Below are 21719 nucleotides of genomic sequence, written 5' to 3' on the forward strand. Positions count from 1 at the left end.
TAGATTGTTGTTATATTATAGAATTTTTAACAAGTATTTTCTTGTTACATATTTTAGATTGTCGTTCCTATATTTTAAGAGTAATATAATAAGTATTAAATATTAAAATAATTGGCAACAACAAATATAAGTTGTTGCTATTACCCAAAAGTTTGTGGCCTAAAATTTAATAAATTACTTTTACTTTTCCGCCAAAACAAACACGCCAAAACAGGTTTTCCTATTCTATTACTTTTCCCCAAATTCTTAGCGCACTTTTAATTTCCACTGCATCTAGGTTTTTTCTTTTCATTATTCGGCTAAACTAAGTTCTTGCATCTGGTGTGTTCGATTCTTCGATCTCCATCGCTGTGTTCTACCCAAAATCTGGTGAGTTCTCGATTTTGATTTCGTTTCTACTTAATGTTTGGTGCTTTCTGCGTTTGATTTAGCTTAGTCGTATTCTTCTTCTTAGGTTTTCTCTTTTCAGTTATTGTGCTAAACTTAATTGGTTTCTTTTTAATTCTTAATCATATTCTGCTTTTGATCTCTATTCCGTTTTTTCTTTTTATGATACTAACGTTTTGGACTAGAAAACAATTGGTTTTGTATTGGGTGTTATAGTTATTTGGATATGGTTTTGGCATTATTGATTTATGCATTATCTTTGATTATTTTTTTGCCTAGAAGGTACGAAAGTATGAAATTTCAGTTGCAAAACTCCAAATTTTGGAATAGAACAATATGATTTTGTTTTGGATTTTATGGGTAGTTGAATCTGGTTTTGGTATATTTTAGCATTGTCCTTGATTTTTCTTCACTTAGAAGGTCCTTCAAATGAGAAAATTCAATAGCAAATATGATTAGGAAATATCACATAAACATGTCATCAAGTAACTCAAATTACCATGCCTAATTGAATCACTTTAAAAAATTTAGTTAATCAGACATGCTTTGCTTAAAGTAGAAACTAATCATTCTTCTTAGTTTTAGTTTTCAAAGCTAAAATCTAGAGCTTCTTTACTTTTAGTAGTAGCAGATGCATTTTAGGAATTTCAGATTCTTTTTTTTTTCACTTGCTATCTTCTTCTTTTTTTTGTTACTTTTTCAAGATGCTACTCATCTTCCTTTGCTTCAGTGGCTATTAGTTCAAATTATATATTTTATTTTAACTGTTTTCTAATATAGAGTCTTCTCTAACTTCTGTTTTAGATAATAAAATAGAGAGAAAGTTAATTATATAATTTAACAATTCTAATTGTATAGTTTTATATTTCTTGTTTTATATTTCATTGTAGGTAAGCATATGATGGATAAGAATTGGCTACTTATTAAGAATAGGACATTACCGGAATACTTGAATGGTGTAAAATATTTTTTGAACTTTGCATTTTCTAATCCTGAGGTTAGTGAAAGAATCCAATGTTCGTGCATTAAATGTAATAATGTTCTTAGAAAATCACGCGATGAGGTGAAGAATGATTTACTTAGGTGGGGAATAGATCCGATCTATGATAGGTGGATTTATCATGGTGAGTCGGATTCATCTTCGGATGATGAAATAAATTCTAATACAGATTCAAATTTAGGGAATGATGATGCTTGCACTTTTGAAATGTTGCATGACATGTATCGTGGTGTTCCCTCTAATAGTCGTTTGTTTGATGAGACCACTGACTCTATGTACGAAGAGCCAAATATAGAAGCTAAAAGTTTTTATAGGTTATTAAAAGATGCAGAGCAAAAGTTGTATCCCGATTGTGAAAAGTTCTCCAAACTCTCGTTTGTAATGCGTCTTTTTTAGATGAAGTGTCTACATGTCTGGAGTAATATGACTCTTTGTTGAAATTATTGAGTGATGCATTTCCCAAAGGAAATGTTCTCCCTAATTCTATCTATGAAGTTCAAAAGATCATAAAAGATTTGGGTCTAGATTATGTGAAGATAGATGTATGTGTTAATAATTGTATTTTATACAGAAAAGAATATGCTGATCTTGAGCAATGCCCTAAATGTAGTGAAAAAGATGGATAGTAAGAAAAGGAGAAGATATTGATAATGAAGTTGCTTCAAAAAAATTGAATAAGAGAAATAAAAGAATTCCTAGGAAGATTCTTAGATACTTTCCTTTGATACCAAGATTAAAACGATTATTTATGACAAGACAAATCACAGAAGATATGAGATGGCATAAAAATAAGAGAGTTGATGATGGAGTATTAAGGCATCCAGCTGATTCATTGGCATGGAAATCTTTTGATGAAAAGAATTCAAGTTTTGCTTCAGATCCACGTAATGTAAGACTTGAGCTTGCTTCTGTCATGACCCGGATTTTCCACCCTCCGGAGTCGTGATGACACCTACTAATGTGAGCTAGGCAAGTCAAACCTTTGATCTAATTACTTCATTAACCGATTATTTCTTTATAACAAATATAAGGCGATAACGTGATAACAACAAAAATTTAAATTTAAGCGGAAGACAACAATAAAATATATGAAAACTGTATCTATTACAAATACTTAAGCCTTAACCACCCAAAACCTGGTGTCACAGTGTCACAGACTGTCTAGGATTGCTACATACAAAATTTGAATAACAGTACACTGTTTCTGAATAGAAGGAAGATGAAACAGGAAATAAGGATAGAGGGAGACGCTAGGTCCTGTGGACGCCTGCATGTCTACCTTGGATCTCCGGGTGGAATGAAGGTAGCTTCCACTCTACGGTCTAAAAGCTGCTCTGGGATCTGCACATAGTGCAGAGTATAGTATCAACACAACCGACCTCATGTGCTGGTAAGTGTCTAGCCTAACCTTGACGAAGTAGTGACGAGGCTAGGACCAGACTACCAAATAAACCTGTGCAGTTCAAATACATATACAGCGGAAAAAATACAGAAATAACCAGTCAATATGGGAGGGGGAGCATGTTGTGGGGGAGATAACAATTCCGAATAGAAAGACATCAAGTAATAAAAGGAACAATATAACTCGGATATTAGCAAAGAATCAGAAATCAACAAATGTACGGCATCACCCTTCGTACTTTTACTCTCGTCCTTACCAAAGCAATCATATAATAAAAATGTACACGACATCACCCTTCGTGCTTTTACTCTCTTTCCTCACCATATAATCAATATAATCGGCATGGAATGGTACATCGTGTGGCACGACATCACCCTTCGTGCTTTACACTCTTTCCTCACAATCATACACGACATCAGCCTTCGTGCTTTACACTCTTTCCTCACAAAACAAACAATGCACGTCATCACCCTTCGTGATTTAACTCTCTTTCTCACCCAAACAACAATCACAAACAATAGGGCAAGGGAACAAATGAAATTGCAATAAAAATCCCGCCAAGGGAACAACAATTCAACAATTTAATCCCGGCAAGGGATCAACATCAATAACATCAACATCCCGACAAGGGAGATAACGAATAAATCAAAATAGCCCGGCAAGGGTGACAACATAATGATTTATTCTCTTTCTCACTTTCGCTTAACTATTCACTTCACAACTCGAGCCAATGCTCTAGAGGTTCAATTATCACTTATACTTTCACAATTCGTTATACAACTTAAGTCAACGCTCCTCAAGGTTCATAGATCACAATTCCTTCCACAAACTTTATACCACAAATAGAAACCACCACTAAGGAATGAAAGATATAACAAAGTCATGATAATCACAATATAAAGACTCACGGGCATGCTAGATACCAATGTATAGATACTCGTCACCATGCCTATACGTCGTACTCTACAATTACCACATAGCAAATAGGACTCAACTCCTAATCCCTCAAGCTAAGATTAGACCAAACACTTACCTCGATGCCACGAACACAATTCACGATTCAATTATAACTTTACCCCTTGATTCCACCACAAATTTGCTCGTATCTAGTCACAAGTTACTTAATTACATCAATAAACTCCAAATGAATCAATTTGAATGCATAAAATGAGTTTTCCAAAGTTTTGCCCAAAAGGTCAAAAATGGCCCCCAGACCCACATGGTCAAAACCCGAGGTTCGAACCAAAATCCGATTACCTATTCCCCTACGAATCCAAATATATAATTTGTTTTGAAATCAGACCTCAAATCGAGGTCCAAATCCCCAATTTTTGAAAAACCTACGTTCTATCCAAAACATCCAATTTCCCCCATGAAAACCATTGATTTTAAGTTGAAATCATGTTAAAAGATGTTAATGATTGAAGGAAATGAGTTAAAATTAACTTACAATCGATATGGAAGAAGATTTGTTCTTGAAAAATCGCCCAAAGGAGTTTGTGTTTTGAAAAGATGTGAAAAATGGGTTTAAAATCGTCTAAGTATAAAGTTGTAGGTCGCAGGTATGGGAAATGCGAACAGGGGTTCGCAGATCTCTGCTAAGTTGGGAAATGCAAAACAGGGTTCGCATTTGCGAACCCTTCAGGAAAGCTGGACTTTCGCATTTGCGAAAGGGACCCTCGTATTTGCGAGTTGGAATTTGCGAGATGGGAGTCACATTGCGACTCAAGGCTGAAACAGGACGCATTTGCAATCAAAGCCTCGTATTTGCGAGCAAGACAGGCCTGGGCTGGTTTCCCATTTGCGATCCAGTCTTCGCATTTGCGAGTGCGAAGCCTGCAGGCCTGATCATACCAACAAAGTTTTTGCAACTTTCTGAGTCTAAAAATCCACCCCGTGGCCTATCCAAAACTCACTCGAGCCATTGGGGCTCAAAACCAAATATACACACAACCTCAAAAATATCCTACAGACTTATTCGTATAATCAAATCACCAAACTAACATCATGAACATCGAATTAGACCTCAAGATCAATGAAATTTCTCAAAATTCCTTTAAACATCAAATTTGCATTTAAGGTCCGAATCACGTCAAATGGATTTTGTTTCTTACCAAACTTCACAGAGTTATCTTAAATCATATATAAGACTTGTACAGGGCACCGAAATCAAGATACGGGTCCGATACCAACACATTCTAATCAAAATTCATTTCCAAAACTTTTAAACCATTTCAGAAAATAATTTTCTTTAAAAAATTTATTTCTCGGGCTTGGGATCTCGGAATTCGATTCCGGGCATACTCCTAAGTCCCATATTTTCCTACGGATCCTCCGGGATTGTCAATTCACAGGTCCGGGTTCGTTTACCCAAAACATTGACCGAAGTCAAATTAATTCATTTTATAGTCAAAATTTATCATTTTTCACATATTTTCACATTTAGGCTTTTCGGCTATGTGCCTGGACTACACACGCAAATCAAAGTGATGCTAATAGAGGTTTCCAAGGCCTCGGAACGTGGAAATTTCATTTTTAAACAAGTGATCACCTTTTGGATCATCACATTCTCCACCTCTAAAACAACCGTTCATCCTCGAACGGACAAAAGAAGGAAGTACCTGAGTCGGGGAAGAGATGGGGATAACGGCTCTGCATATCGGACTCGGACTCCCAGTTCGATGCCTCAGGAGGCTGACCTCTCCACTGAACATGAACAGAAGGAAAACTCTTCGATATCAACTAACGAACATGCCGGTTTAGAATAGCTATCGGCTCCTCCTCATAAGACAAGTCCTTGTCCAATTGGACAGTGCTGAAATCTAACACGTGGGATGGATCACTGTGATATTTCCGAAGCATGGACACATGAAACACTGGATGCACGACTGATAAGCTCGGCGGCAATGCAAGTCTATAAGCCACCTCTCCCACTCGATCAAGAATCTCAAACGGGCCAATGAACCTAGGGCTAAGCTTGCCATTCTTCCCAAATATCATCACGCCCTTCATAGGCGACACTCGAAGCAATACCCGCTCATCGACCATGAATGCTAAATCAAGAACTTTGCGGTCGGCATAACTCTTTTGCCTAGACTGAGTAGTACGAAGCCTATCCTGAATGATCCTGTCCATGTCCAAGGCATCCCGAACTAGATCTGTACCCAACAACCGAGCCTCTCCCGGCTCAAACCATCCAACTGGAGACCGACACCGCCTACCATATAAAGCATCATAAGGAGCCATCTGAATACTCGACTGGTAGTTGTTGTTTGTAGGCAAACTCTGCTAAAGGCAAAAATTGATCCCACGAGCCTCCAAAGTCAATGACACAAGCTCGGAGCATATCCTCCAAAATCTGAATAGTCCGCTCGGACTGTCGGTCCGTCTGAGGATGAAATGTTGTGCTCAACTCAACCCGTGTGCCCAACTTTCGCTGAACTGCCCTCCAAAAATGCAAGGTAAACTGTGTACCTTGATCCGAAATAATAGACTCGGGCACCCCATGAAGACAAACAATCTCCTGGATATAGATCTCAGCTAACCTATCGGAAGAATAAGAGACTGCCACAGGAATAAAATGCGCTGACTTGGTCAGCCTATCAACAATAACCCACACTGAATCGAACTTCCTCTGATTCCGTGGGAGACCAACAACAAAGTCCATAGTGATACACTCCAATTTCCACTCAGGAATCTCAATCTTTTGAAATGAACCACCGGGCCTCTGATGCTCGTACTTAACCTGCAGACAATTCAAATACTGAGCCACATATGCAACGATATCCTTCTTCATTCTCCGCCACCAATAATGCTGCCGCAAATCCTGATATATCTTCGCGGCGCCAGGATGAATAGAGTACTGGGAACTATGGGCCTCCTCTAAAATCAACTCTCGAAGCCCATCCACTTTAGGCACACATACTCGACCCTGCAATCTCAAAACTCCATCATCACCTAAGGTAACCCACTTGGCACCTCCATGCTGCACCGTGTCTCTAAGGACACACAAATAGGGATCATCATACTGGAAATCTCGGATACGCTCCAATAATGAAGAGCGGGCGACTGTGCAAGATAACACACGACTGGGCTAAAAAACATCCAACCTCACGAACTGATTGGCCAAAGCCTGAACATCCAAAGCAAGCGGTCTCTCACCGACTGGAATATAAGCAAGACTGCCCATACTGGATGACTTCCTACTCAAAGTATCAGCCACCACATTGGCCTTTCCCCGATGATATAAGATAGTGATATCATAATCTTTCAAAAACTCCAACCACCTCTTCTGCCTCAAATTCAACTCCTTTTGCTTGAACAAATACTGAAGACTCTTGTGATCCATGAACACCTCACATGCCATGCCATACAGATAATGCCTCCAAATCTTTAACGCGTGAACAATGGTTGCCGACTCCAAATCATGAACCGGATAGTTCCTCTCATGAATCTTCAACTGCCGCGAAGCATAGGCAATGACCTTGCCATCCTGCATCAACACTGCACCAAGTCCAATACGAGATGCATCACAATAGACTGTATAAGGCCCTGAACCTGTGGGCAATACCAATACCGGTGCCATAGTCAGAGCTATCTTGAGCTTCTGAAAGCTCGCCTCATACTCATCCGACTATCTAAACTGGGCACCCTTCTGGGTCAACCTGGTCATCAGGGCTACGATAGATGAAAACCCCTCCACGGACCGACGATAGTAGCCTGCCAATCCCAAGAAACACCGAATCTCTGTAGCTGATGTTGATCTAGGCCAGTTCTTGACTGCCTCAATCTTCTTCAGATCAACCTGAATACCCTTCGCTGATACAACATGACCCAGGAATGAAACTGAACTCAACCAGAACTCAAACTTCGAGAACTTAGCATATAACTGACTATCCCTCACGGTTTGAAGAACCAGTCTAAGATGTTGCCCCTACTCCTCCCCGCTGCGGGAATAAATCAAAATATCATCAATGAATACTATCACGAATGAATCCAAATAAGGCCTGAACACTCGGTTCATCAAATCCATAAAAGTTGTTGGGGCATTTGTCAACCCGAATGACATCACCAAGAACTCATAATGCCCGTATCGAGTGCGGAAAGCTGTCTTAGGGACATCGGATGCCCTAATCCTCAGTTGATGGTAGTCAAATCTCAAGTCAATCTTCGAAAATACCTTGGCACCCTAAAGCTGATCAAACAAATCATCAATCCTCGGCAATGGATACTTATTCTTGATTGTAACCTTGTTCAACTGCCGGTAATCAATACACATTCTCATCGATCTGTCCTTCTTCTTAACAAACAACATCGGCGCACCCCAAGGCAAAACACTCGGCCTAATAAAACCCTTCTCAAGCAAGTCTTGCAACTATTCCTTCAACTCTTTCAACTCCGGCGGGGCCATACGATACGACGGAATAGAAATGGGCTGAGTGCGTGGAGCCAAATCAATGCAAAAGTCAATATCCCTGTCGGGTGGCATACCCGGCAGGTCTAAAGGAAAAACCTCAGAAAACCCATGAACAACGGGCACAGAATCAATAGAAGGAACCTCAGTACAAGAATCATGTACATATGCCAAATAGGCCAAACATCCCTTCTCGACCATACGCTGAGCCTTCACATAAGAGATAACACTACGAGTGGAATGACTAGTAGTCCCTCTCCACTATAAACGAGGCAAACCTGGCAAAGCTAAGGTCACAATCTTGGCATGACAGTCCAAGATAGCGTGGTAAGGTGATAACCAGTGCATCCCCAATATAAACATCGAAATCAACTATGTCCAAAAGAAGCAAATCTACACGAGTCTCAAAACCCCCAATCACAATTATACATGAACGATGGACTCGATCTACCACAATAAAATCACCCACTAGTGTAGACATATAAATAGGAGCACTCAAAGAATCACTAGGCATGACCAGATACAGTGCAAAATAAGATGACACATACGAGTATGTAGTCCCTGGATCAAATAACACTGAAATATCTCTATCAAAAACTAGACCCGTACCTGTAATAATCGCATCTGAAGCCTCAGCCTCGGGTCGGGCTGGAAGAGTATAACATCGGGGCTGGGCCCTACCACCCTAAACTACATCTTTGGGATGGCCTGCTGCTAGCTGGTCTCCACCTCTAGCGGCCTGAGCTCTACCTCTAATACCTCTACCTCCACCTCTAGCACCTCTACCCCTACCTCTAGCTGGCTGGGTGGGCTGTGGGACACTTGGTGCCTGAACCATGGCACGGGAACCCTAATGCTGAGAGCTGCTCGGTGCTCGAGGGCAAAACCTAGCAATGTGACCCATATCACCACAAGTGTAGCAAACCCTCGGCTGTTGAGACTGCTGGCCCTGACGACCTGAATGACCACCCCGAAAACTCTAAAGCGGCGGTGCAATGATATGAGCAGGTGGTGCATTATAGGACTGCTGATCAGAATACTGCATCTGAGGACCACGACCACCTGAAATACCGTGAGAAACCTGAAGTGCTGACTGAAAAGGCCTAGGATGATGGCCTCTACCATATGAATCCCTACCTCCAAATGATGTACCACTGAATCGGCCTGAATGACACGGCCTCTTGTCCAACCCATAACCACCTCCCTGTGATAGAACCATCTCCACTCTCCTGGCCACATTGGCTACCTCCTGGAAAGATATCTCACTCCTTGCCTTTCTAGCCATCAGAAGACCAATCAGCTGAATAAGTCCATCAATGAACCTCCTCACCCCCCCCTCTCTCTCTCTCTCTCTCTCTCTCTCTCTCTCTCTCGGTGGGAAGTATGATAAGAGTATGACAAGCCAAGTTGATGAATTTGGTCTCATATTGGGTAACAGTCATAGAACCCTGGTGGAGGCGCTCAAACTGCCTCCGATAGGCCTTTCTCTGAGTGATGGGGAGAAACCTCTCTAGAAATAGCTGTGTAAACTACTCCCAAGTCAAGGCTGGCGATCCGGCTGGTCTCGCTAAGCAATAATCTCTCCACCAAGTCTTGGCGGATCCAGATAAGCGAAAAGAAGCAAAATCGACCCTATTGGTCTCAACTATCCCCATGTTCCTAAGAACCTCGTGACAACTGTCTAGTTAATCCTGAGGATCCTCAGTAGATGCACCGATGAAAGTAGTAGTAAAGAGCTTGGTGAACCTATCCAACCTCCACAAAGCATCGGCAGACATAGCTGCTCCATCGCCGGTCTGAGCTACCACACCCGTCTGAACTGCTCTAACTGGTTAAATCGCTGGAGTCTGAAACTGGGGAGCTACCTGCTCCAGAGTGCGAGTAGCAGGAGTCTGGTCTCCTCCTCCAGCCTGAGAGATGGTTGGTGCTAAAAAAATCAAGCCTGCTCGGGTGACACTCTCCATGAGGCCCACCAGACGGACTAGAGTATCCTGAAGAACTAGGGTAGCAATAAACCCCTCTGGGACCTGAGATGGGCCCACCGAAACTGCTGGGGCCGGAACCTCATCATCAAAGTCAAGCTAAGGCTCCGCCGCTGGTGCTGCTGCTCGGGGCTAAGCTCTTCCCCTACCTCGGCCTTTAGCACGGCCTCGCCCTCGCCCTCTTCCCCTCGTGGGAGCTGCTATTGGGGGATCCGGCTGCTGGTCAGTAGATGAGGAAGCGCACGTTCCCACCATCTGCGAAAGAACAGAGTAGAAATTCAATTAGCATTGAGAAACCAAACCACACGATAGGAGAGAATAAATGTGAAGTTGTTCCTAACTCTGTAGCCTCTGGGGGATAAATACAGACGTCTCCATACCAATCCCTCAGACTCTACTAAGCTTGTCTGTGAACTGTGAGACCCATGTAACCTAAAACTCTGATACCAACTTGTCACGACCTGAATTTCCCACCCTCAGGAGTCGTGATGGCGCCTACTAATGTGAGCTAGGCAAGCCAAACCTTTGATCTAATTACTTTATTAACCGATTATTTTTTTATAACAAATATAAGGAGATAACGTGATAACAACGAAAATTCAAATTTAAGCGGAAGACAACAATAAAATATATGAAAACTGTATCTATTACAAATACTTAAGCCTTAACCACCCAAAACCTAGTGTCACAGTGTCACAGACTGTCTAGGATTGCTACATACAAGGTCTGAAGAAATAACGGTACACTGTTTCTGAATAGAAGGAAGATGAAACATGAAATAGGGATAGAGGGAGACGCCAGGGCCTGCGGACGTCTACAGGTCTACCTTGGATCTCCGGGTGGACTGAAGGTAGCTTCCACACTACGGTCCAAAAGCTGCTCCAGGATCTGCAAATAGTGCAGAGTGTAGTATCAGCACAACCGACCCCATGTGCTGGTAAGTGTCTAGCCTAACCTCGGCGAAGTAGTGACGAGGCTAGGACTAGACTACCAAATAAACCTGTGCAGTTCAAATACATATACAGCGGAAAGAAATTCAGAAATAACCATTCAATATGGGAGGGGGAGCACGCTGTAGGGGAGATAATAATTTCGAATAGAAAGACATCAAGTAATGAAAGGAACAATATAACTCGGATATCAACAAAGAAGCAGAAATCAACAAATGCATGGCATCACCCTTCGTGCTTTTACTCTCGTCCTCACCAAAGCAATCATATAATAAAAATGTGCACGGCATCACCCTTCGTGCTTTTACTCTCTTTCCTCACCATATAATCAATATAATCGGCACGGAATGGTACATCGTGCGGCACAGCATCACCCCTCGTGCTTTACACTCTTTCCTCACAATCATACACGGCATCACCATTTATACTTTACACTCTTTCCTCACAAAACAAACAATGCACGACATCACCCTTCATGCTTTAACTCTCTTCCTCACCCAAACAACAATCACAAACAATAGGGCAAGGGAACAAATGAAATTGCAATAAAAATCCCGCCAAGGGAACAACAATTCAACAATTTAATCCCGTCAAGGGATCAACATCAATAACATCAACATCCCGGCAAAAAAGATAACAAATAAATCAATAATAGCCCGGCAAGGGTGACAACATAATGATCTCTTCTCTTTCTCACTTTCACTTCACTATTCACTTCACAACTCGAGCCAATGCTCTAGAGGTTCAATTACACTTATACTTTCACAACTCATTATACAACTTGAGCCAACGCTCCTCAAGGTTCATAGATCACAATTCCTTCCACAAACTTTATACCACAAATATAAACCACCACTAAGGCATAAAAGATACAACGAAGTCATGAGTTTTCCAAAGTTTTGCCCAAAAAGTCAAAAATTGCCGTCGGACCCACATGGTCAAAACCCGAGATTCGAACCAAACCTCGATTACCCATTCCCCCATGAATCCAAATATATAATTTGTTTTGAAATCGGACCTCAAATCGAGTCCAAATCCCCAATTTTTGAAAAACTTAGGTTCTATCCAAAATACCCAATTTCCCCCATGAAAACCATTGATTTTAAGTTGAAATCATGTTAAAAGATGTTAATGATTGAAGGAAATGAGTTAAAATTAACTTATAATCGATTTGGAAGAAGATTTATTCTTGGAAAATCGCCCAAAGGAGTTTGTGTTTTGAAAAGATGTGAAAAATGAGTTTAAAATCGTCTAAGTATAAAGTTGCAGGTCGCAGGTATGGGAAATTTGCGGACCCTGACCTCTGCTAAGATGGGAAATACAAAACAGGGTTCGCATTTGCGAACCCTTCAGGAAAGCTGGACTTTCGCATTTGCGAAAGGGACCCTAGCATTTGCGAATTGGAATTTGCGAGAGGGGAGTCACATTTGAGACTCAAGGCTGAAATAGGACTAATCGCATTTCCGATCAAAGCCTCGCATATGTGAGAAAGACAGGCCTGGGCTGGTTTCGCTTTTGCGATCCAGCCTTCGCATTTGTAAGCTTGCATTTGCGAGCCAGGCTTCGCAAATGCGAAGCATGCAGGCCTAATCATACCAGCAAAGTTTCTGCAACTTTCTGAGTCTAAAAATCCACCCCATGGCATGTCCAAAACTCACCCAAGCCCTCGGGGCACCAAAATAAATATACACAACCTTAAAAATATCCTACAGACTTATTCGTGTACTCAAATACCAAAATAACATCATGAACATCGAATTATACCTCAAGATCAATGAAATTTCTCAAAACTCCTTTAAACATCAAATTTGTATTCAAGGCCCGAATCACGTCAAACGGATTCCGTTTCTTACCAAACTTCATAGAGTTATCTTAAATCATATATAAGACATGTACCGGGTGCCAAAACCAAGATACGGGCCCGATACCAACACGTTCTAATCAAAATTCATTTCCAAAACCTTTAAACCATTTCAGAAAATAATTTTCTTTTAAAAATTTATTTCTCGGGCTTGGGACCTCGGAATTTGATTTCGGGCATACGCCTAAGTCCCATATTTTCCTACGGACCCCATAGGACCGTCAAATCAGGGGTCCGGATCTGGGTCAGTTTACCCAAAATGTTGACCGAAGTTAAATTAATTCATTTACAGTCAAAATTTATCATTTTTCATAGGTTTTCATATTTAGGCTTTCCGGCTATACGCACGCAAATCGAGGTGATACTAAGAGAGGTTTCAAGGCCTCAAAACATGGAAATTTCATTTTTAAACAAGTGACCTTTCGGGTCATCACAGCTTCAGATGGTTTTAATCCTTTTGGTTCGATGAGTAATACCTATAGCATGTGGCCAGGTTGTCATGTACATATTTGTTCCATTTACTAAAAACATGGTGGAAAACATTGCTATATAGATCATCATAAGTTCTTGGAGAAAAATCATCCTTATCGCCGGAATAAAAGTTCTTTTGATAATACAAAGGAAGAAAGACTTTCACCACAAGCTTTAAGTGGAGATGATGTTCTTGCACAACTTAATACATTTTCACAAGAGTTAGTTGGTGGCAGCACAAAAAAAAGAGATGCCGAAAGATGTGACAATTGGAAAAAGAAAAGTATATTCTTTGAACTCCCATATTGGAGGATTTTATTGTTGAGACATAATTTGGATGTAATGCATATTGAAAAGAACATTAGTGAAAGTGTGATAGGAACTCTGTTGGATATTGAAGGAAAAACAAAGGACACATTGAAATCTCGATTGGACATACAATAGATGAAAATCAAAAATCCCCTTCATTCAATAAAAAGTGGGGATAAGTACATACTTCCTCCGGCAAGTTATACAATGTCTAAAACTGAGAAGATTCAATTTTGCCAACTCGTCAAAAGAAGTCAAGTTTCCTGATGCTTATGCTTCAAACATTGGTCGGTGTGTCAATGTTAGTGAAGCTAGAATATTTGGACTTAAAAGTCATGACCACCATGTCCTTTTTCAGCGTATTATTCCACTTATCATCAAAGGAATTTTGCCAAAGGATGCATATGATCCCTTAATTGAATTATCATTTTTCTTTAGTGATTTGTGCGCTAAAGGGTTGCATGTAGAGAGATTAAAGAAACTAGATAAAAGTATACAGATGACAATTTATAAATTAGAACGTGTGTTCCTACCGACGTTCTTTGATGTTATGATTCATTTGGCAATTCATTTGGAAAATGAGGCAAAAGTAGGTAGTCCTGTTCAATATCGATGGATGTATTACATCGAAAGGTTAGATTTTTACTTATTTGAATTATTCTTTTAGAAGAAATTTGTTATAAAACTAATTTATATTTACTTAGTAGATACCTACGAACGTTAAAAGATTATGTACGCAACCAAGCCTGCCCTGAAGGATCAATTGCTGAGGAATATCTTGCGGAGGAGTGCATGGTATTTTGTTCTAAATACTTGACTGATATGGAAACAAAGCAAAATCGTCCAGATAGAAATTTTGGTTCTCCCAACATAAATCGTAATGGCTTGTCCATATTTACTGTTATGGTAAGTCATTAGCAGGGGTGATTGGAAAAGCATGAGTAATCTTGAAATCAACCAAGCTCATTTTTATATCCTCCAAAATTGTGAGGAAGTCAGAGCTTGGATTGAGTAAGATAACTTTTCATTTAATATATCTGTTTTTTCTTATGAATATCTTTAATGACTATGATGTAATATTCTTTATTTTTTTTCTAAATCTTCCAATACATAGAGAATATCTAGATATATTGGCAAAGCAGATTAATAGAAATGTAGCCAAGAGACTGTGATGACCCTGTCAGTCAGCTCATGAGTTACCGCTCTGTTTCCCTCATTTATGCTTCTTATTGCTTTGTTTATCGGTTATATATGTGATCGGGTTGGTTCGATCGGGTTCGGAAAGGTTTTGGTAAGGTTTGAGACACTTAGTCTCTTTTGAGGAAGCTTAAGTTGGAAAAGTCAACCGGATGTTGACTTATGTGTTAGAGGGCTAGGATGTGAGTTCCGATGGTTTGGAAAGCTTTGGGAGGTGATTTGAGACTTAGGAGCGTGATCGAAATGTGTTTTGGAGGTCCGGGGTAGATTTAGGCTTGAATTGGCAAAATTGAAATTTTGGCATTTTCTGGTTGATAGGTGAGATTTTGATATAGGGGTCGAAATGGAATTCCAGGAGTTTCAGTAGTTCCTTTGGGTCATTTGGGATGTGTGTGCAAAATTTCAGGTCATTCGGATGTGGTTTAGTATACTTTTTGATCAAAAGCGTAATTCAGAAGATTTTGAAAACTTAGGCTTGAATCCGATGTGTTTTGGTTGATTCGATGTTGTTTGGGGTGTTTTAAAGATTGGTATAAGTTTCGATAGTGGTATATGATGTGTTCGTGCTTTTGGTTAAGGTCACGGGGGCCTCCGGGTGATTTCGGATAGTTGGCGAAAAGTTTAGAAGTTGGTTTTGGCAGCTGAAGATGTGCCATTTGCTGTCATAACCGCACCTGCGACTAGGGGACCGCAGGTGCGGTCCCATAGAAGCAAGCGAAGATATGCACCTGCGGTGGTGCAGGTGCAATATTTTAACCGCAGATGCGGAAAATGGTCAAGTAAGTGAGGACCGCAGATACAACGCTTGGGACAGCAGAAGCGGTTGTGCAGGAACGAGATTTGGACCGCAGGTGCGAAAAGCCTAGGCCAGAAGGTATAAATTATTTCCTTCGCGAATTTTTGGGTTATTCCACCATTTCCAAGTCGGTTTTGGAGCTTTTTGGGAGATTTTGAAGAGGGATTCAAGGGATATCGTCTGGAGGTAAGATTGTTGAACCTAAAACTTGTTTCTATGGTATTATTTCACAAATTAGAGCTGTAATTATGGAAATTTAAGGGTTAAAATTGGGAAAACTAGGGCTTGGTATTGGAGACCTAGACTTGAGGATTTGAGGAGCCATTGGTGGTCGGATTTTGGGACTTTTGATATGTATAAACTCGTGGGGAGACAAGGAATCTATTGATGTAAATTTTATCGAATTCCGAGACGTGGGCCCGGGGGTCAGGTTTTTATTAATTTCGGGATTTATGTTGTCAATTGATTATTTTCGCATGGGTTTCGTTCCCTTAGCATATTTTGACGTCGTGATTCTGATTTTGGATAGATTTGATGCGAGTTGAGGCAGATTCGAAGCGCCGCGGGCTAGAGTTTGGACCAGATTGAGGTGAGTAATAATTTTAAATATTGTCCTGAGGGTATGAAACCCCAAATTACACATCGTTATGCTATATTGAGGTGACACACACGCTAGATGACGAGCGTGGGGTCGTGCACCGTTGGGGATTATGACTTAGTCCATCCCAAATGACTGTTTTACCGCGTATTTGATTGAAAACTGTTTGCTATCATCATGTTTTGGGCTGAATGCCATATTTGGGTCTCGTGCCAATTATTTGGACCCTTATGGGAGTTTTACTGATATTTCCTTACTTTTTTGACTTTACACTTGTACTCAGTCATGCTATATTCTACTGTTTTCATAACTCAACCATGTTTACTCTGTTTTAATACATTAAATGATATTTTAAATGATAATTTGGGCTGAGCATCATGTTTTACTGTTGCCCGAGTGGCTTATGAGATTCTGACTGAGTAAGGCCGATGGTCTGTGTTGTGAGGATACTTTGGGTAGGGCTGCACGCCACATCAGTGATACACTGATTATGATTATGAGGCCGAGGGCCTGAGATTGTATGCCACGAGGTGGCTTGTTAATATGAGGTCGAGAGCCTAGTGATTTTGCCACGAGATGGCTTAATATTGCACTTGGGTCGTAAGGGGCCCCTCCCGGAGTCTGTACACTCCCAGTGAGCGTGGGTACCTATTATGATATGAGATATAGCCCGAGGGGCTGGTGTTGTTCCATGATATTTCCCGAGGGGCGGATTCTGTTGACATTGTGCCCAAGGGGAAGATTTTTATGTGTTTATCTATTCTAGCTGCTTTTCATTTGATTGTTTAACTGTTAAAAAGGTGTTTTAAAGAAGTTTATTCTGATTTAAGGTGTCTTTATATGCTTTCACTATTTCATTGCTTGTACTGGTTTTATATTGCTTCTTTATAGCATGTTGATGTGCTTTTATGTGATTTCTTATCGCTCAGCCTTCATTTATTATTATTACTCACTGAGTTGGAGTACTCACTTTACTCCCTGCACCATGTGTGCAGATTCAGGCGCTTCGGGTCCCGCTAGTGAGTGTTAACTTCTTCCAGCTCAGGCGGATTCGGAGATTCACTAGGTAGCTACTCGGCGTCCGCAGCCCAGTGCTTCTCCCCCTATCTTATTTACTCTGTTTTAGTTCTGTAATAGACTATGTAGATTTTTCCTGTCTTTTTTCGGATAGTAGATGCTCATGACTGGTGACACCCCGATCGGGCTATGTCTATTCCGCAATTGTACCTTTCACCTTATTTTGGGATTATTATTATGTTAAAGAATTAATTTATATTATTTTAACTACTTAAAATGAATTGGGTATATGTCGGTTGACCTTGTCTTCATGAGAGGTGTCATCACAAATGGTTCCAGGGTTAGGGTCGTGATAAGATGGTATCAGAGCCTAGGTAACATAGGTCTCATGAGTCATGAGCAGGTTTAGTATAGTCTCGCGGATCAGTACGAAGATGTTTGTATTTATCTTCGAGAGGCTGCAGAATCTTTAGGAAAAACTTCATATTCTTAAAATTCTTGTCATGCGAATTTGTTGATCCGAGTACTAAACTTCTGTTATTATATTCTCTTACCGACGGTGAGGACACGCGCTACCGGTCAGGATGGACGACCACCAATAGCGCCAGTTGTGGCCACTAGAGGTCGAGGACGCGATCGTAGTGGCAGTAGGGGCAGGGGTATGGCCCGCACAACAGCTAGGGCAGAACCTGCATATCCACCAGCCGCCCTAGTTCAGGATCAAGTTCCAGTTGTGGACGCTCCAGCAGCACCAGCTCAAGCACCAGCTGTGCCCATTGTGATTCCGAGTCTTCAGGAGGCCTTGGATCAGATTCTATCAGTATGCACTAGCCTAGCTCAGGCGATATCAGTTACTACTGCCGCAACTACTTCTCAGGCCAGGGGAGGAAATCAGACTTCCGCTGCTCGCACACCTGAGCAGGTCGTGCAGGGACTTCAGACACCGGGGGCACATCCAACTCAGCCGGTTGCAGCTGCTCAAGACTATGTAGTTCCTGCTATGCCAGAGGACGAGCAGTGCAGGTTGGAGAGGTTTGGTAGACTTCAGCCTCCAAATTTCAGTGGTGCATAGGGTGAGGATGCCTAGGGCTTCTTGGACAAGTGTCAGCGGATTCTTTGCACAGCGGGTATTCTGGAGATCAGCGGGGTCGCTTTCACTACTTTTCAGTTTTTTGGAGCTGCCTTTACTTGGTGGGAGGCTTTGAGAGGCGTAGGCCTATTGGTGCAGCACCCCTTACCTGACAGCAGTTCTCCGTTCTCGTCTTGGAGAAGTATGTGCTGCAGTCTCGCAGAGAGGAGCTGCGCAGGCAGTTCGAGTGGTTGCTTCAGGGAGAGATAACTGTGACGCACTATGAGATAAGGTTCTCTGAGTTAGCTCGTCATGCTATTTGGTTGGTTCCGACAGATAGAGAGAGGATTATGAGGTTTGTTGATGGCCTCACTTATCAGCTTCGTATTCTTATGACCAGGGAGAGTGTGTTTGGTGCTACTTTTGAGGAGGTTGTAGACATTGCTCGTGAGATTGAGTCAGTTCGTCGCTAGGAGCGAGATGAGAGGGAGGCCAAGAGGCTCCAGGATCTAGTAGTTATGGTGGTACTTCCTCGAGAGGTCAGTTTCAGCACGATAGAGGTCGTCCATTCAGGCATGCTCAACCAGCCCGCCCAGGTTATCGTAGGGCGTCATCGGGTCATGGTTCTCACAGTTCTCATCAGGGCCAGTCATCACTTAGTGCCTTTCTAGCTTAGAGTTCGTCTCGTGCTCCATCAGTTCAGGGCTCTTCTATGCCAGGTGCATCAACTAGTCATTTTGGTTCGAAGGGTTCCTTTCAGTCCCCGTCTCCAGTGCCCGGGAGTTGCTATGAGTGTAGAGAGATGGGTCATATGTGGAGGCAGTGTCCTCGTCGTCTTGCGGGTTCGTCCTAGCAGAAGAGTCAATCATCGGCTTCAGCGCCAGTTACTTCATCACCACCCACCCAGCCAACTAGGGGTCGCCCTAGAGGGGGAGGTCGATCAGGTGGCAGTCAGGCCTGTTTCTCTGCACTTCCAGCTAGACCTGATGCTATTGCTTCTGATGTTGTTATTACAGGTATTGTTTCAGTCTTCCACAGAGATGCCTCTGTATTATTTGATCCCGGTTCCACCTTTTCTTATGTGTCATCATACTTTGCTCATTATTTGGATACACCCCGTGAGACTCTTGTCTCACATGTTCATGTATCTACTCTAGTGGGAGATACTGTTGTTGTAGACCGTGTATACCGTTCGTGTGTGGTGACTATTGGGGGTCTGGAGACCCGAGTGGATCTGTTGTTATTATGTATAGTAAACTTCAATGTTATTTTGGGCATGCATTGGCTATCTTTGTCGTGCTATTCTGGACTCTCATGCTAAGACAGTGGCATTGACTATACCGGATGTGCCACAGATTGAGTGTCGAGGTTTGACTGATTATGTTCCTAGTAGGGCAATCTCATTTTGAAGGCCCAGCATATGGTTGGGAAGGGTTGTCTTTCGTATCTAGCCTTTGTGAGGGATGTCGGTATAGAGGCTTCCAGTATTGATTATGTTCCAGTTGTGAAGGAGTTTCCCGATGTGTTTCATGCAAACCTGCTGGGCATGCCACGGGACAGGGATATTGATTTTGGTATTGACCTTGTGCCGGGCACTCAGCCCATTTCTATTATGTCGTATCGTATGGCACCAGCGAAGTTGAAGGAGTTAAAGGAGTAGCTTCAAGAACTCCTTGATAAGGGGTTCATTCGGCCTAGTATGTTACCTTGGGGTGTGCCGACTCTATTTGTGAAGAAAAAGGATGGCACTATGAGGATGTGCATTGATTATAGGCAGTTGAACAAAATAACAATTAAGAACAAGTATCCTTTGCCTCGCATTAATGATTTATTCGACCAGCTTCAGGGAGTGAGAGTGTTCTCCAAGATTGATCTCTATTCAGGTTATCACCAGTTGAAGATCGGGGACTCGGATATTCTTAAGACAGCTTTCAGGACCCGATATGGTCATTATGAGTTCTTAGTGATGTCTTTTGGGCTGACCAATGCCCCAACAACGTTTATGCATTTGATGAATAGCATGTTCCGGCCTTATCTCGACTTGTTTGTCATAGTCTTCATTGATGATATTCTGGTATACTCACGTAGTCAGGAGGAGCACGCAGAGCATTTGGGAGTTATGTTGCAGAGATTGAGGGAGGAGAAGCTTTATGCAAAGTTTCCAACTGTGAGTTTTGGCTCAATTCAGTGGCTTTCTTGGGGCACGTGGTATCCAGTGAGGGTATTCAGGTTGATCCTAAGAAGATAGAGACGGTTCAGAGTTGGCCCAGACCGTCCTTAGCCATAGAGATGCATAGTTTTCTTGGTTTGGCGGGTTATTACCGCCAGTTTGTTCAGGGATTCTCATTTATTGCATCACCCTTAACCAAGTTGACTCATAAGGGTGCTTCATTTGTATGGTCGGATGAGTGTGAGGAGAGCTTTCAGAAGCTCAAGACAGCCTTGACCACATTTCCAATGTTAGTTTTGCCATCAACTTCAAGTTCATATACTATTATGATGCTTCGAGAGTTGGTATTGGTTGTGTATTGATGCAGGAGGGTAGAGTTATTGCTTATGCTTCTCGTCAGTTGAAGCCTCATGAGAAGAATATTCATGATTTGGAGTTGGTTGACATTGTTCACGCATTGAAGATTTGGAGGCATTATTTGTATAGTGTGTCTTGTGAGGTGTTTACTGATCATCGTAGCCTCCAACACTTGTTCAAGTAGAAGGATCTCAATTTGAGGCAGCGGAGATGATTGGAGTTGCGAAAGGATTATGATATCACTATATTGTACCATCTGGGGAAGGCCAATGTGGTGGCCGATGCTTTGAGCCGAAAAATGGTGAGTATAGGGAGTTTGGCATATATTCCAGCTTGGGAGAGACCTCTTGCAGTTGATGTTCAAGCCTCGGCCAATCAGCTCGTGAGGTTGGATATTTCGGAGCTCAATCGGGTATTGGCTTGTGTGATTTCTCGGTCTTCCTTATATGATCGCATCAGAGAGCGCCAGTATGATGATCCGCATTTGCTTGTCCTTAAGGACATAGTTCAGCACGATGATGCCAGAGATGTGACTATTGGTGATGATGAGGTGTTGAGGATGCAGGGCCGAATTTGTGTGCCCAATATGGATGGGCTTCGGGAGTTGATTCTGGAGGAGGTCTATAGCTCACGGTATTCCATTCATCCGGGTGCCGCGAAGATGTATCAGGATCTGAGACAGCATTATTAGGGGAGGAGAATGAAGAAAGACATTGTGGGATTTGTAGCTCAGTGTCTCA

The 21719-nt window shown here is 41.9% G+C and overlaps 1 long non-coding RNA gene across 2 annotated transcripts; it reads left to right on the top strand.

Annotated features, from left to right (window-relative positions):
* The first annotated feature begins 179 nt into the window (after positions 1–179).
* LOC107831652 (uncharacterized) lies at positions 180–17605 on the top strand. 2 transcript variants are annotated; one of them, XR_012699865.1, is made up of 4 exons: positions 180–369; positions 1278–1384; positions 16298–16357; positions 17362–17605. It is a non-coding gene; the product is annotated as an uncharacterized LOC107831652 (long non-coding RNA). The 2 variants fall into 2 exon arrangements; XR_001658423.2 differs by lacking the exon at positions 1278–1384.
* The last annotated feature ends 4114 nt before the right edge of the window (positions 17606–21719 follow it).

The sequence above is a fragment of the Nicotiana tabacum genome, chromosome 16, assembly GCF_000715075.1.
Source record: "Nicotiana tabacum cultivar K326 chromosome 16, ASM71507v2, whole genome shotgun sequence".
In the NCBI taxonomy this organism is placed as follows: domain Eukaryota; kingdom Viridiplantae; phylum Streptophyta; class Magnoliopsida; order Solanales; family Solanaceae; genus Nicotiana; species Nicotiana tabacum.